The following is a 17,031-nucleotide window of genomic DNA, read 5'->3' as shown; positions in this document are numbered from 1 at the left end:
AGAGAGACAGGAATTGTCAATGGAACTAGCAGATTTGGTTAAAGTGGGAAACTTATACCCACTCCCGAGTCCTAACAGTAGATGGCGCAAGTTTAAAAACAATAGTCTAACCTACTGGACCCACTGGATCTAGCTAGCTACCTGAAAGAGCACCTGCTAGCCATCCATCCATCCATCCATTTTCCAAACCGCTTTACCCCTCATGGGGTCGCGGGGGTTGCTGGTGCCTATCTCCAGCATTCACTGGGCGAGAGGCAGGGTACACCCTGGACAGGTAGCTAACTTTTGAAATGATCCCCCCCTCTGGTTTTTTTGCAAATCGCACACTGGTTCTGGTGTCTGTGAGATAAAGAAATGGATCCTTAGTACGCCACAATGTTGTAGTCTACGCTCAAGAAAGCTACAAATGGGGAAGTCAAAATGTTTGGTTGTTGGATCTATTACTACAAGTGCAATTTATTACACCATCCCCCACAGCATACTACAAAAATGGCAGAATGGGGTGGCATGGACAACTCTGTGACCTGGAGGGGAACTGGTATAGACCAGTTCACGCGTGACGTCAGTGCTACATCCGTGTCCCGCGGGTAGGCAAAAACAGTACTGTTCTCGTCTACTACATGACAAAATGGGTGATTTAGAGCATACTTTTAGTTAGTTTATTTTTGGAATCCAAACAATACCTACGACTTGTTGTGCTCCCGGATGCACACAGAGGCATTCCAAATCGTTGGATGTATGTTTCTGTCGTTTACTGAAGGACGAAGAAAGAAGAAAGAAATTGATAATTTCAAAGAAAAGAGCCTGTTTGCGTCCGCCATTGTGTTCGCCTTTTGCCTACCAGTCTGGCGCGCACGTGCGAAAAACCCGCATCAAAACAATAACAATGAACTGGTCCATTAAGTGCCTCATTTTCATTTAAAGACACTCCACCAAAACGAGTTGACACACCTCAGAACAGGGTCAAAGAAGGGGCTTGTGAGCCATCAATAATGAGGACAAAGTATTGAAGTTTCACTTTATATAGACCACAACTGAATGATTTAAATGGGAAAGGGAAGCCATTAAAAATATTACAGTAAGCTAAATGAATCCCCTTTTACCTTTTGTCATCTGTCCTATGTATTTTTTAACTAATCTTGATTATTTTCTGGTCTATCAGTGCTAACCTACGGAGTCCGTCTGGTGACATGGACTTTAAAAAAAGTTTACAAGACGTTAAGTCATGGCCACAAAAAAAGTTTGCAAGATGTTAAGTCATGGCCACAAAAAAAGTTTACAAGATGTTAAGTCATGGCCACGTGTTACTAATGCGTGTGAACGAGATAGATAAGTCGTGGCCACGACTTATCTATAATTTTATTTCAACCTTAGAATGAACTATAATGCGTTCTCTTGCAATTCAACACTGAGTGGTAATAAGTAAGAGATACTTAATTTTGGATGCTGAAGGCATACGGATTGAGACGTAAATAGTATGCGGACATTGGCCACATTATTAACTTCATATAGAAGGAGCTGGAAGGACCCAATTACTTTTCTTCTCTGCAACTGCCTGATGAGGCTGTGTAAATTGAATGTATGATAAGAGTGTATACTGCTTAATGCGAGGCAACTATCTTGTTCCCACGCATTAGTAACGCATGGCAACAACTTAACATCTTGTAAAAAAAAATTGTGGCCATGTCACCACACGGGCTCCGTACTAACCTTTCGGTCGGGGCGCTGAAACTAATTATTTTGATAAAGTTAATATCATCTACATATTAATAATTTTTTGATTGTTATAGATGTTTATGTGCTCATTTCCTTCTATGTTTAGGTGGTCCCAACATTTTTCCCCTCTAGAAGGTCTCTTAAAGGTATAGTGAACAATCTTTTTCGGCTTCAAGTTCCAGGGGCTCACCTTATCTATTGGTTGTGCCACATACCAATAATTATGACACGCTCATGTAACCCCAGTGTGTGCACAGTCCTTGTTAGTGTCTGCTTCCTGGCTGCACGTCCGCACTTCTAGTGTTTATGTATCCAGTTAGCTTCGGTTAGCCGTTCATTGGAGTTCCACTGCTCTCTCTTTATACCACTGTCTGAGTGTCTCAAGAAGCAAACCATCTTACAAGTTTATGAGAAGAAAAGGAAGGCCTCAGAAAAAAGAGGTAATCCCACAGTGTATTTGGGAGTTTTTTTTCCACGCGATCCCCCTAAGGAGCGGAAAAGTAGGTAAAATGGTCTTGGGCATTCAGAAAGTGACTTTGGCGTTTCTAAACTACATTTCCAGAAAAAAAATCGTCCACTCTACCTTTAAGGTCCAAGATGCTTTGTAAGTAACTTTGTCTTACCGAAATAAAATTCTAAGAAAAATCTTGGAATTCTGAAAAATAAATGATGTCACTAGGAGCAATCTTTAATCAGAGGGCTTTTGCAGCAGGCAGCCTCTTTCCGCTCTTTCCAGAATTGTGAACGTGAATCACTCAGCACCGGGGTTATATAAAGTGCTGTAGCAGAATCTCCTCACCAGTCTGTGGTCCACTAACCCTAACCTCACAGGACTCACACCTAACCCTAAAGAAGTCAGGGAAAAAGAAAATTTCTGGGGAATTTCATTCCGCACAGCAAAAATCAGCAAAATCTTTAAATGGTGCAGTACCCAGACCATGCCAGTTGACCTGTGGATGACAAGAACCAACATAGTTTTTAATGGCTGTATTCTGCACCTGTTATAAATGCATGTAAGGAGCTACACAGACTGGACTACACAGCTCACTGCTAATTCCACCTCCTGTATTCTCTTGCAATGACAAGTTCGCCATGCAGACATTAAAGGACATTACACACTGCTGCAATACTGGAGCGTATTGAACACAGTAATAATTTTAAAAATTATATATTAGCGCATAATCTGGTTTGTACTCCTATGAGAATTATGAAACTATGAATTACCACTATGTCAAACAAAATATTACAGCTGAGCTACAAAAAGTAATGATTAAGGACATGTGCTTGTCTGTAGGACCAAAGCAAGTCACAAACACAGAAACAGAGATTTATCACAAGGCCCTAAGTCATCTAGAAAAGAGCTACACATGTGTAGAATCAAAATTGAAAATGTTCAAAATGGATTAGACAGTTAGTAGTAGAAATTATATCATTTACAGTGAGTTTTTGTCCATAAATTCTGTTGAGGTTACAAAAGCTTCATACTAAGTTGTTCTGGATCATTGCATCTTTTGCCTTTTTTCTGAGACCAGTCACAAGGCCAGCAGCAAATGGTTAGATTCCAGATATTACTTTCCCTAGCCATAAATATATCTGTATTGATTCATAGCTGGAAAAGGGGATTTCCCAACCCCTCCAAAGTCAGCTGTAGAATATTAGCTCCTGGTGGGACTTGGCCTGAACATGTCTGCAGGACAACATCCAGAAAGCATTTCGAGCCAATGGAGCAGAGATTATATTCTTTACTCTTTGTCCTATTGCTAAGCCTTATTTTCACAGGTCTCTACAGACTCTTTAGGGAGGCAGCTTGTCAACCTTCTGCTGTGACTTCTCCCGATTTATGGGGCTGAGACACCTGAATGTCTACATTTAGGAAAAGTAACTTTTTACCAACCGGAACAAGGTAACTATCCTAATTAAAATATCCAGCATGGCGTTGAAGGTGAATAATATCTTCCTAGTTATGTCACATTCAACTGCAAATCTTACCACTGCCATCTCGAAATGGCATAGTTTTAAACAATTCCCACAAGATACCAAGAACGGCATGGTGTGTCTTCCCTAAGTCAACACCACACATAGACCGCTTGTGCAAATTCCTATACACCCACATATCCATTTATAAGGATTGTAAGGAGTAGGTTGAATAATTCCAAACGGCCAAAAACTGTCTTCCTGCCATAAATGGCTTTCAATGACCGTTTGGTTGGTTACTATAAGCTATGGCTAGAACAGGATTTCAACAACAAAACAACACTCAGGTTCAGTTTGGGCAGTTCATTCCTTCCTGTTTGGTTTATGTATGGAAAAATATACTCAAACAACAGTCACGGTGCTTTCTAACAATTAGTACATCTATTAGTAGCCTTTTTTTGCTCATTTGAGCTTCCAACTGCTTAGAAATGATGTACCATTAAAAACATTTTCATGTACCCTATAGGCTTATCTCTTGTCAGAGATTGAACGTAATGTGTTTTTATTTAGGGAAATGTTGCAAATGTTACTATTATCTCAGAATATGCATTATCCCAAGGTTCTCCTCAGCATCCGAAGTTCATCTCCTTTAAATTGGAAAGGGACTTAGCAAAGTTCTTTCATACTAGGCCTTTTGTATTTTCTTTCCCAGCTACTTAACTTATGGGCGTCTTGAATGCGGTATTCCATTCCTCCCCCTCCTTGATGCGAACAGGGAGGGTGTATTATGGGGATCTTACTAGGAGAAAATGAATTAGCCTTCATTCAAAAACAGATGAAAGCATTGGTAAAATGTACTTATTCTAAATAGTGATCAAATTTAACTCTCTTTAATCAATGCAGAGTATTAGGGGTTTATCTTTCTCCATAACAAATAAAAACCCTGCACTGAAAGGTGCAAAGGCTGGCATTCAGCCCCGGAAATATTATACAGATGACTTGAATGCAGTGTAGCACCAGGCAGGAGGTCGTTGGCACAGTTATATGGGCGATGAAGTGCAAGCGACAGGGCAAGACCTTTTGGAGGTCATGATATTTGAGAGGTACATTAGACAGATCAGGCGGTTTGACAGCACTGGACTGAATATGGGAACTGATTTGGAAGTGTTGACTGAAGGTAAGTAGCCAGGCAAAATGGACTCCAGGATTCGATGTGAGAATCTTCCCAGTGTAGGTATGGATTGTGTGTGGCAAACCAGGGATACCCTAGGACAACAGCTGGCTCACAGGTGGGAAATACAAAAAAGTTTTTTTTTCATGGTGATTACCAGATGTGATATGATGAATGGGTTTGAGTCTTTTGGGGTATATATTGAAGTAAGTTGTGTTATGAGCTGGAATCAATCGGTGCAGATATGGTAAACTGTTGGATAGGGGTGAGCAGTGTGGTTTTAATTAGAAGTAGAGGAAGAAGTCATTATTTTGTACCACATCCACCAAGACTCCCTGTTTTACTGGCGGCCATGATCTTTTGGCCGAGAATGGCAATTTAAACTTAAGTGGCCATGCAAAGCACAGTACAAATATGATTTGCCTGTTAGACGTCACTGTTTCTCTTCGAAAGATGTCAAGGTTATGTTATGTGAAGATGGCGCTGGTTTTTTAGGGTTGCCTTCTGATGTCCGCTTTTAATTTTATACACAATCAGAAAGTTTACACTTTCTGATTGTGTATGATCGCCATACATTGCTGGACATTGGTGCCTCGACTGGAACTACTTTACCAAGGACTTATACTACAGACAAAACCTCAATCCTGCTGTTGAGCATTCCAGCTCACCTGTGTCATTTCCGGACTCTACCTTTCCGATAGAAGCAAGCCCACCGCAGTGGAAAGCGCAACGGTCAGCTAGTACAATTAAAGGCTGCTCTATGGCACAGTTTCTCTGTCTCCAGGATGTGTGGAGCCCAGGATGAAGTACTCCAGCATTTTTAATGGTAAATGGTAAATGGGTTGTACTTGTATAGCGCTTTTAACTAGTCTTGACGACCTCCAAAGCACTTCACACTACAGTCAGTCATTCACCCATTCACACACACATTCACATCCTGATAATGAACTTGTACCATGGAACTGCGGCTATTTTAATTCTCCAAGGATGTCGGGCTCCGGAGGAGGAATAGTGATATGATAGGGTTATGATAAATAACCCCTTGTTATCCTACAAAGAAAACCACACAAACACAAGTTTAGACTTTTCTATAGAAGAGGGCAGAGGAAACCAAATGGAGAAGTTCCCTCCCTGACAGTCTGGGATCATCTGTGCCAGGCCACCTCTTTCTCTCTGCCTTTATTATCAAACTTCAAAGAAGGGACATGAGGGGTCATACGTTTATAACATGGGGGTTGAAAAACAAAAAAGTGAGCAAGTTTTATTGCTGGTGGTGATCAGTCACCTGCAACACACACAGCTGGATAAGGCAAGGCATTCCTTACCTGGGAGAACCATTTGTTCTCCCTGTCTAAAGTTAAAAACAACAGAACATCCCTGAAAACCAACTCGTAAAACAAACCAAATGCCTGTAACTTAATAAAAATAAAATTATTACATTCACATTTACTAACAATTCCCTCCTGTTAATCATTTTATTTACAATTGAAGCTTAACTTAACCTACTTCAAGTACTCATTGTCATGCAGCATGCAAGAAATGCTGCATTTTCAGTTAGACTGTCATTTTGTTAAGCATTTGATAAGGTAAGACTTAAACTATGGGTTGTATTTCTTCAAGAGAGTTTTGTGAAAGCATTTGATATTGAAACATTACATTTCCCATAGTTTTAGCAATCATAGATTTTAGGCATGGAATTACACAAGCAGTAAAAACACAAAAAATCATAAGAACAATAATAATAGGTGTCATTATTTTCAGCAAAAGGTGTCACCAGGATCCCGAAAAGAACCAGGAGAGAAAGCCCATACTTAGAGGAACAGCGTCCTGGGACATTGCTTGTTGCTTGCTTTAGTAACATGAGTTTCATTAGCATCAGAAATTCATGTAATGGTCCTTCCCAACTTGGGCTCGCCCAGTTCTTCCTTCTGATGACTTTGATGAACACCCAGTCCCCTGACTTCACTACTTGTGGATCCTGTGGAGACAAAGGCTCTCCAGTATTTGCACTGGACACTTCTTTAGACTACAACATTTCTCTCATGTACAGTTTTACTAGCTCCAGACACTCTGGCCATGGCCTCTTTGTTTCTTCCATACACTTTTTAAGCCTGGATTTAACTGTCCCATTTGTTCTTTCCACAAGTCCTGCACTTTGTGGATGATAAGCAGAGTGATTATTTAAGGTTATTTGTAACCTGCTTGCCATTTGCTGAATCACCTGGTTCACGAAATGTGGACCATTGTCACTGTAAATTCTCTGTGAGATGTCAAAATTTGGAATGACAACTTTGCATATAGCTTTAATTCAATTCAATTCAATTTATTTATATAGCGCCAAATCATGAAACATGTCATCTCAAGGCACTTTACAAAATCAAGTTCAATCATATTATACAGATTGGGTCAGATTATACAGATTGGTCAAAAATGTCCTATATAAGGAAACCAGTTGATTGCATCAAAGTCCCGACAAGCAGCATTCACTCCTGGGGAACCGTAGAGCCACAGGGAGAGTCGTCTGCATTGTACATGGCTTTGCTGCAATCCCTCATACTGAGCAAGCATGAAGCGACAGTGGGAAGAAAAACTCCCCATTAACGGGAAGGAAAACCTCCGGCAGAACCGGGCTCAGTATGAACGGTCATCTGCCTCGACCGACTGGGGTTACAGAAGACAGAGCAGAGACACAACAAGACAGACAAAAAAGCACAGAAGCACACATTGATCTAGTAATCTGTTCTACATTAGATGGTAGTAGCGGGTGAGCCGTCTTCTATGGATGATGTCACAGTTAACAGAACGCCAGACCAGGTGTACCTACTATGAAGAAAAAGAGAGAGAGCAAAAAGTTAAAAGCTGAAATGACGACAGTCATTACAATGTAATACAATGCAAAACTGGAGAACAGTAGACTGAAGAACAGTAGAAATCAGTAGAGTGAGAAAATTAGACCCTGATGTCCTCCAGCAGCCTAGGCCTATCACAGCACAACTATAGAGATAGCTCAGGGTATGAGCCACTCTAACTATAAGCTTTGTCAAAAAGGAAAGTTTTAAGATTAGTCTTAAAAATAGATAGGGTGTCTGCCTCACGGACCAAAACTGGGAGTTGGTTCCACAGGAGAGGAGCCTGATAGCTAAAGGATCTGCCTCCCATTCTACTTTTAGAGACTCTAGGAACCACCAGCAGACCTGCAGTCTGAGAGCGAAGTGCTCTGTTAGGAACATACGAGGTAATCAGAGCTCTGATATATGATGGAGCTTGATTATTAAGGGCTTTATACGTTAGAAGGAGAATTTTAAATTCTATTCTTGATTTAACAGGAAGCCAATGAAGGGAAGCTAAAATTGGAGAAATATGATCCCTCTTGTTGATTTTCATCAGAACTCTTGCCGCATTTTGAATCAGCTGAAGACTTCGAACTGCATTTTGTGGACTTCTTGATAGTAAAGAATTACAATAGTCCAGCCTTGAAGTAACAAATGCATGGACTAGTTTTTCAGCATCACTCCTGGACAGAATGTTTCTAATTTTGGCGATATTCTGGAGGTGAAAAAAGGAAACTCTGGAAACCTGTTTAATATGGGATTTAAATGACATGTCTTGGTCGAAAACAACACCAAGATTTACCAGAGGCCAAGTTAATGCCATCCAGATTAAGTGATTGATTAAGAACTTTATTTTTTGAAGACTCTGGCCCAAAGATTACAACTTCTGTCTTGTCAGAATTTAAATGCAGGAAATTTAAAGTCATCCAGCTTTTGATGTCATCAAGACATGACTGCAGTCGAAGTAACTGATTGGATTCATCAGGATTTATGGATAAATATAGCTGAGTGTCATCAGCATACTGTCAGTGCACTATTTCAACCAATTTTGAAAGTGCAGGTTCCTTTGGTTCTAGAAACCTTCGCTGTTCTGATCTAAAATTACCCTGAGGGTAACACAGATTGTACAGGCTTTACAAAATTTTTTTATGTATGAATAAAATCCATATGTTGTAAAATGTTGCTGTATTATAGTTATCCCTCCTGTTTGAGACATGGCAAGGCCCATGGCTCAAAACAGCTGCTGCTTGGAATAAGCTTTTAGGGAGAACTGGTTTGTTACAAACTGAATGGAATCCTTCTAGGTTCACTGTTGCTCCATTTTTTTTTACCCACATTTGTTTTTCTGCAGTTGGCACTGTGTGTTGTCTATTCAACAACACTTCTAGATCAATGATTTGTTCTGTTTTTTGCCCTAAGTGAATATCAGAGGGACCAAATTGTCCTGCTGCTGCTTGTTTTGCAGTTTCGTCTGCGAGCCTGTTTCCTTTTGACACTACATCAGTGCCTTTTGTGTGAGCTGCACATTTTAATAAAGCTATTTTGTTTGGCAATTGAATTGCTGGAAGCAATTCAATTGCAGAGGTCATACAACTAGCTTTACAGTCGACTGTTTGGAAGAACGGTTTTGGATCATTTGGTAGAGCTAAGACAGTTGCTGAGATAAGCTCTGCTTTTAGCTCTGTGAATTGCTGCTCTGCTTCTGAGGTCCACTGGATTGTCTCTGACATGGCCATTGGTGTGTCATAGATAAGATTTAAAAGAAGCTGAGTTTTCTTTGCATAATGTGGAATCCAAGCTCTGCAGTATTTACACAATCCTAAAAAGGACATAATTTGTTTTTTAGTAACTGGTTTAGCCGCACTTGCTATCGCGTTTTTTCGCTCTTCCTGTATCTTTTTACCTTCTTCTGAAATAACATGGCCTGTTATTTTACTTGTTTCTGTACCCACTGCATTTTATCTTTGCTAACTTTGTTTCCTGTTTTAGACAAATGATGTAGCAGCTGCAGGGGGTCTGCTCTACAGTTTTCAGCTGTTTTAGATGCAATTAGAAGGTCATCCACATACATTAACACTAGGGGTGGGTATTGCCAAAGATGTCACGATTCGATTCGTATCACGATTCACATGCCACGATCCGATTCTATCACGATGCATCACGATACTTGAGTTATCGTGATGCATTGCGATATTTTCACTGAACACTGTTATAAAAAAAATACAGCCATTACCAGTGGCTGACTGGCTGTGTATGATCTGGATAGTGTCTTCAATTGATACATAACTGAAAGCAACTGAATTCATACATAGCTGCATTTATTGAAACGACTTTTGGAGGTATTGCCATGAAAACAAATATTACTATTACTGGACTGGACACACTGACAAAAAGTGCTCAGGATTTATAAAACTTAAAATAACAAAATAAGGCTAATCAGTGCCGTTTAGATGGCCTCAGCGGTCCTTTAAACCAATGAAGTTGTATTCCACTTGTTTTTTCCAGATGTTCGCCAACCATTCATGCAATAGCGTACTGCGAGCGAGCTATTTTTAGAAACGTAACGTCACCTCACGTGGTACGCAGTAGGGCAAACTTGCATAGTCCGCCCCTGTTTCGCTGTAAAAGAGACGTGCGTTACCCTTGGTTTTACTCGTTAAAACGACTGCTTTTTCCAAATCTAAAACCATGGTTTTTAAACATTGTTGCTATGGAACGTGCAACAGCGACTCCAGGTACGCTGATCGGCCGCATATGAAGGATGTTTTCTTCAAGACTGCCAAGGAGAAATGTGTGCGCTGGGTACAGCGGTGCGGTCGGCCTACACAACAGTTCAACCCGGAAAAAGTTACCAAATTCACCTACATATGTAGCAAGCATTTTGTTGGAGGAAAGGGCACAACCGAAGAACATTCTGACCCAATTCCAGCGACATCAAGTAGTGAACAGGTAAGAGTATTTTGGTGGCCGACATGTTAATAATGAAGCGCCTGCTACCATGATAGCATATAGGCTATCATGGTAGCAGGCGCTAACTTGATACCCTGCTACCAGGATAGCTTACTCAAAAACATTTCAAATAAGACAAAAATTAAACATATACCGATCCCTGGACGGTGATTACAAACAAAAAAAAACGGCCGACGACGCCATGACCGCCGCGCAGGAAAAAAACAAAACAAAGCTTACCATTCGATCAACTCGGCCCGTTTTCCGGTCTTTTTAAGCCCTCGACACTCAAGCCATCGTTTGAACTGAAGGTTGGTGTGTTCTTCGACAGTGCGACCAGTAATCCGTGCGCCTGGGACATCGTCTTGGGAAAGTTTAACGGCTGTAAAGTCGGTCATATCGCTGTTTCTGTTGCGCGTGTAATAGCTGGTTGCTACGGGCGTTCTCTACCTGTATGCCCTACCAAAGCGGCAAAAGGGGCGTTGCTCTTGAGACGGTGACGTCACGTGTGCGGTACGCTATTGTATTTATTCAATTTTTTAAAATAAATAATCGATACTTGCCGTCAAGAATCGATGCAGTAGATCGCGAAAATTAGAATCGCGATGCATCGTCATGATGATTATTTTGCACGATTATTCTATTCTTTGGATTAAAGCTCTCCAAACATGTTAAAATGGCCTGGGTGAAAATTGTAGGACTATCTGCAAATCCCTGTGGCAGGCGTGTGTATGTGTATTTTTCCCCCTCGAACGTAAAAGCAAACCACAATTGGGAATCTGGGCATGGTCAAATTTTTCATTCATCCAATACATTTTTTACAACTGGTTTTATACCCTCCTGTGCTTCACGTTTTAGCGGGTACTGTTTTATCTGCGGCCTGTACTGTGATTTAGGAACTATTTTAACTGGTTCTACCATTGTCAATAGTCCTACATCAGTTGGTCCTGTAGACCATAAAGCATTTAGAATACCTTTTAAATAATTTCCATTAAATTCCATCCTAACAGATTAATGGGACAGGTTGATGACATTACTATAGGAACATACAACCTTTTTTCCAGTTTTAGGGTCCTTTATTTCTAATGCTTTTGATATCTATTCTTGGGATGTTTGACCTTTTGCTGATTTTACAAAAATGGGCATTTTAGATGCCTTTAGCCCAAATTTTCTTTTATATTTTTTTTAATTTCCTGTTCTTTCACTAGCGCTTGTTTCTAGCCAGCACACAACATTTTTCCATTGATTCACCTTCAACACGCCGTCTATTTTATACTTTTCCTTCCACTTCTCCAAGTATTTTAAATTACTTGGATCAATCTGATACATAAACTTTTCATACCTTCTGGGATTTACCTTTCTACTCTGTCCCAACCCCATCCTATTTACTTTTGCGTTTTTTATGTACCTTCCAGGACCTTAATCCTGTTTCTTTGTTAAGTACCTTTCAGGACTGTAACCTGTTTTTCCTTAACTTCTGCTTCTACGAGGGACTAAAACCACTCATTTACTTCCAGGGACTCAAACCTCTCGATTACCTTTTTGGGGAACGTTTAATTGCCCGTAAACCTTAACAAGGAACTTTAACTGCTTGTTTACCTTATTGGGGAACTTTTAATCACCCGTAACCCTTAACAACGGACTTTAACCGGTCATTTTAACACTTCCTTGCTTTGGTTGGTTTTCTCCTGGTCGGATCCCGTCAATCCCTCATTGGCGAAAGGAGTTAACCTATGACGCTGGCCCAGCGAGGAAATTACCTCCTGGGACCTTCGTCAGGTCCTCTAGACTCTGACCCTTATTATCCTACAAAGAAAACCACACAAATACAAGTTTAGACTTTTCTATAGAAGAGGGCAGAGGAAATCAAACGGAGAAGTTCCCTCTTTGACAGTCTGGGATCATCTGCGCCGGGCCACCTCTTTCTCTCTGCCTTTATCAAACTTCAAAGAAGGGACAGGAGGGGTCATAAGTTTATAACATGGGGGTTGAAAAACAAAAAAGTGAGCAAGTTTTATTGCTGGTGGTGATCAGTCACCTGTAACACACACAGCTGGATAAGGCAAGGCATTCCTTATCTGGGAGAACCATTTGTTCTCACTGTCTGAAGTTAAAAAAAAACAGAACACCCCTGAAAGCCAACTCTCAAAACAAACCAAATGCCTGTAACTTAAAAACTATTTTTTAGAGAAATGTGAACGTAATCATTTTATTTTTTTATTAAGAGTTGTTTTACTCTACCCTTGTTTAGTAGCCTATTTGAACTTGGCAGTTCTTACACTGTGTTGTGTGCGGTAGTCTATCGGCCACCAAAGTACAACAAAAACTTTATAAATTACTTACATTTTCATCTCGCGCTTTGGGAATCCCTGGTCTATGGTAGTCCCGCTTACTTTGCTTCTCATTAAAACGAAGCACACCAGAGTAACTTCCGGTTCAAAAGTAAAATGAGCTGTAGTCCAATCAGCAATTTCTTAGGTCTCCCACTGGGACGTACCTCTTCCGTTTTGTTAATGTTGTAGTGCTTTCGTTAATGTTGTAATGTTTTTGTTAATGTTGTAGTGCTTTCGTTAATGTTGTAATGTTTTTGTTAATGTTGTAGTGCTTTTGTTAATGTTGTAATGTTTCTGTTAATGGTGTAGTGCTTTCGTTAATGCCACCGTATTTTTCAGTTCGGTTTTAAACAATTTCATAGCACAGAGTGCTATGCAGGCTCCTTAGCAACTGATTCTGGTGGCTTTGTTGTTTTGGTGCTGTTGGATTTTTCAGCTGCTTTTGACACAGTTGATCAATACATTTTACTTTCCTGTTTGGAACAGTGGGTGGGCATCAGTCACATAGCTTTGGATTGGATCTTATTTGGCCAAGCGTACTTTTTGTGTCTGTCTTGATGCCCATAGGTCCCCCTCTGCTCCACAGTCGTGATATATATACCACTAAAGAACATGGACTCCACCTCTCTTCAGTCTCTGTTTTTATGTCTGGAAGATGTGAAGGCCTGGGTGACCCTAAATCTTTTGAAACTTAATAAAGACAAGACAGAGATAGTGATTTTTGGCAGATCCACTGTTGATTCCCTGTCCAATTTCTTTTCTCATAGAAGTGTAGATTTTATTGTTTGCTGCAGTTAATCACGGCATACAATATGAGCATAAGCAGCATAATGTTAATGTTAGCAGCTTCCTTTTTATTTAAAATATCTCAAAACACAGGATGATGGAGTAGCATCTAGCTACACAGACTAAGACTAACTTAGAATGTTTTAAAATGGCTAGACTAGAAAGATATGTTCAATAATACACTCTTTATCCATAATATGACATCGTTATACCAGAGACATTTAATGCTCTATTACATAACACTGGTAAATGTTTTAGTAAAATAGAAAACACAATTTAATCCTTGAAATTAAGTAGATCCAGGCACATATGGTGTGTGGTGATACTGTTGCCCATTGTAAATTAACAGAGCAGATCTGGTATGGGTAATGGCAACAAACCATAGATTAAAAAAAAGACTTGCATTCAAAATTAAATAATAGTTTGACATAATAGGCATGTTTTTGGATTGTGAAAGATAGCGAAAGCCCCTTGCAAAACATGGAAGCTGTAATGAATTGTGAGGAGATGAACCCGGTATTCAGCCAGACACAAAAATAATACTTGATGGGATTTATTAAGGAGATGATGGGTCAGGAAGGCAGACAAAAACAATCCAAAAAGGTGCACAGAGCAAACATCCAGGTGACAACAAAAACTGGGACAGGTACTCAGAATACATACAAAAGCTGAAGGGCTCTTGAATCAACACGGATGTTCAAACACAAACCAGGAACAAATAACAACCCCAACAGGGCGAAAAACAGTCTATACAAAGCCAGTAACAGGTCCCAGCTAGTTCAAAAGTCTGGCGGGCGTCCTGGAGGACGGCCTCCACGTATCAGGCTCTCCGGAGGACGGCCCCGGCGTGTCCGGAAGTCAGGCGGACGTCTCGGAGGACGGCCCCGGCGTGTCCGGAAGTCAGGCGGACGTCTCGGAGGACGGCCCCGGCGTGTCCGGAAGTCAGGCGGACGTCTCGGAGGACGGCCCCGGCGTGTCCGGAAGTCAGGCGGACGTCTCGGAGGACGGCCCCGGCGTGTCCAGAAGTCAGGCGGACGTCTCGGAGGACGGCCCAGGCGAGACGTGATCTCCGGCGGTCGTCCCAGAGGACGGACCAGGTGAGACAGGCAGACAGGAGACCGGCGGCGGAGTGAGACCCTCGGAGGCCAACACCTGGAGAGGGAGAAAACAGAAACTGGCGCCAGACTAAGGGCTAAGGATGGCGCCGTACTAAAAGCTGGGGGCGGCGCCGGACTACAGGCTGCTAAAGGCGGCGCCTGACTACAGGCTGCTAAAGGCGGCGCCTGACTACAGGCTGCTAAAGGCGGCGCCTGACTACAGGCTGCTAAAGGCGGCGCCTGGCTACAGGCGACTACAGGCGGAGCCTGGCTACAGGCGACTACAGGCGGAGCCTGGCTACAGGCGACTACAGAGGGTGCCTGGCTACAGGCGACTACAGAGGGTGCCTGGCTACAGGCGACTACAGAGGGTGCCTGGCTACAGGCGACTAAAGAGGGTGCCTGGCTACAGGCGACTAGAGAGGGGGCCTGACTACAGGCGACTAGAGAGGGGGCCTGACTACAGGCGACTAGAGAGGGGGCCTGACTACAGGCTTCGGGCAGGGCCTGACTACAGGCTTCGGGCAGGACCTGACTACAGGCTTCGGGCAGGACCTGACTACAGGCTTCGGGCAGGGCCTGACTACAGGCTTCGGGCAGGGCCTGACTACAGGCTTCGGGCAGGGCCTGACTACAGGCTTCGGGCAGGGCCTGACTACAGGCTTCGGGCAGGGCCTGACAACAGGCTTCGGGCACGAGTGCGTTAAAGCTGCGATGAGCTGGCACCGGAGACAGTGCCTTAAAGCTACGAGGAGCTGGCACTGGAGACAGTGCCTTAAAGCTACGAGGAGCTGGCACTGGAGCCTGAGTCTTTAAGCTGAGGGGAGCCGGCACAGGATGCTCTGCTTCAAAGCAGAGGGGAGCCGGCACAGGATGCTCTGCTTCAAAGCAGAGGGGAGCCGGCACAGGATGCTCTGCTTCAAAGCAGAGGGGAGCCGGCACAGGATGCTCCGCTTCAAAGCTGAGGGGAGCCGGCACAGGATGCTCCGCTTCAAAGCTGCGGGGAGCCGGCACTAGATGCTGCGCTTCAAAGCTGCGGGGAGCCGGCACTGGATGCTGCGCTTCAAAGCTGCGGGGAGCCGGCACTGGATGCTCCGCTTTAAAGCTGCGGGGAGCCGGCACTGGAGACTGAGCTTTAAAGCTGCGGGAAGCCGAGATTGAGGGCGGGTCCTCCAGGACCCCTTCTTGGGGCTTGGGCGGAAGCGGTTCCTCATGGACCCCCTCATCGCCCGCTGGCGGCGGACCCTCCTGGGTCTCCTCGTCGCCCGCTGGTGGCGGACCCTCCTGGGTCTCCTCGTCGCCCGCTGGCGGCGGACCCCCCTGGGGTTTGAGCAGAGGTGGACCCTCGGGAACGGGTGCCCGTGGTGGGCTATAGAAAGCCTGGAGGGCCGACCTGTAGTGCCCCTCCACCTCCTTTAATTTTGCCTCCAACTCAGCTGAATAATGACTGAAAAGAGTCTCTCTGAGGTGTTTAATTAAAGGAGCAAAAGTTCTTAGTTTCTGCTCCAGGGACTGATGGTCGGCGTCTAGAGAGCCACAGGGAGGAGCTATGGGTGAGCTGGTTTGAGATAGTGGCAAGCTCCGGTCCGCTGGGCAGGAAGGAGCAGCAGGAACGGAGGGGACATCAGACCAAGACAGAAGCTCACCAGCTGACGACCCTAGGGTTGGCTCGGCCGATGGCCGACCAGAAGAGGTAGAACCCACATCCATGGAGGCAGCAGTAGGAACAGAGGTGACAACCGAACCAGTAGCTCGCCCACGCTTGCAATGGCGGGGCTGCTGCTGAGAAGTGCTGCTGCCACAGAGGTGGCGTCTGGGACCGAAGCCGGGGGGACAGATCGCCAATCTGGATCCCTCAAAAGAGGCTCCATTTGTGGTACTAAATAAGATCTGATAGTTTTTGTTACTCTATTGACCAGACTGCAGTCACCCCAGGTTATTTTACTGAATAATGTGGTGTTTCCCTTGTATAGTTAGTAGTAGAAGACTCTTGAAACTACAAGTATATTTTACCATATTTAATCTAAAAGGCAGAGGGATGTTTACAGCTTCAGTACTGAACTCTCACATACAACAACATGACGGGCAGATTTCCGGACGTCAGAGAGAGCCCTGTTCATTCCTCACACAGACATTAAGTAGGGCCCATTGTGTACACCCATTCAGGGGCGTGCACAGTATGATATCAGTGTTCCGTTCATCACACTGGTGGAGAGGATGGAGAGGATACTATA

At 43.2% G+C, this 17,031-nt stretch overlaps 1 protein-coding gene across 2 annotated transcripts in view; it reads left to right on the top strand.

The window, feature by feature from the left end:
- Window positions 1-17,031, top strand: part of LOC105917636 (glutamate receptor ionotropic, kainate 2) — a 1,028,886-nt gene that overhangs the window by 622,100 nt on the left and 389,755 nt on the right. The gene's annotated exons all lie outside the window — the stretch shown is intronic.

The sequence above is a fragment of the Fundulus heteroclitus genome, chromosome 3 (genome assembly GCF_011125445.2).
Source record: "Fundulus heteroclitus isolate FHET01 chromosome 3, MU-UCD_Fhet_4.1, whole genome shotgun sequence".
Taxonomy (NCBI): domain Eukaryota; kingdom Metazoa; phylum Chordata; class Actinopteri; order Cyprinodontiformes; family Fundulidae; genus Fundulus; species Fundulus heteroclitus.
The sequence above is the reverse complement of the archived record's forward strand: the minus strand, read 5'-3'. Positions and strand labels throughout refer to the sequence as shown.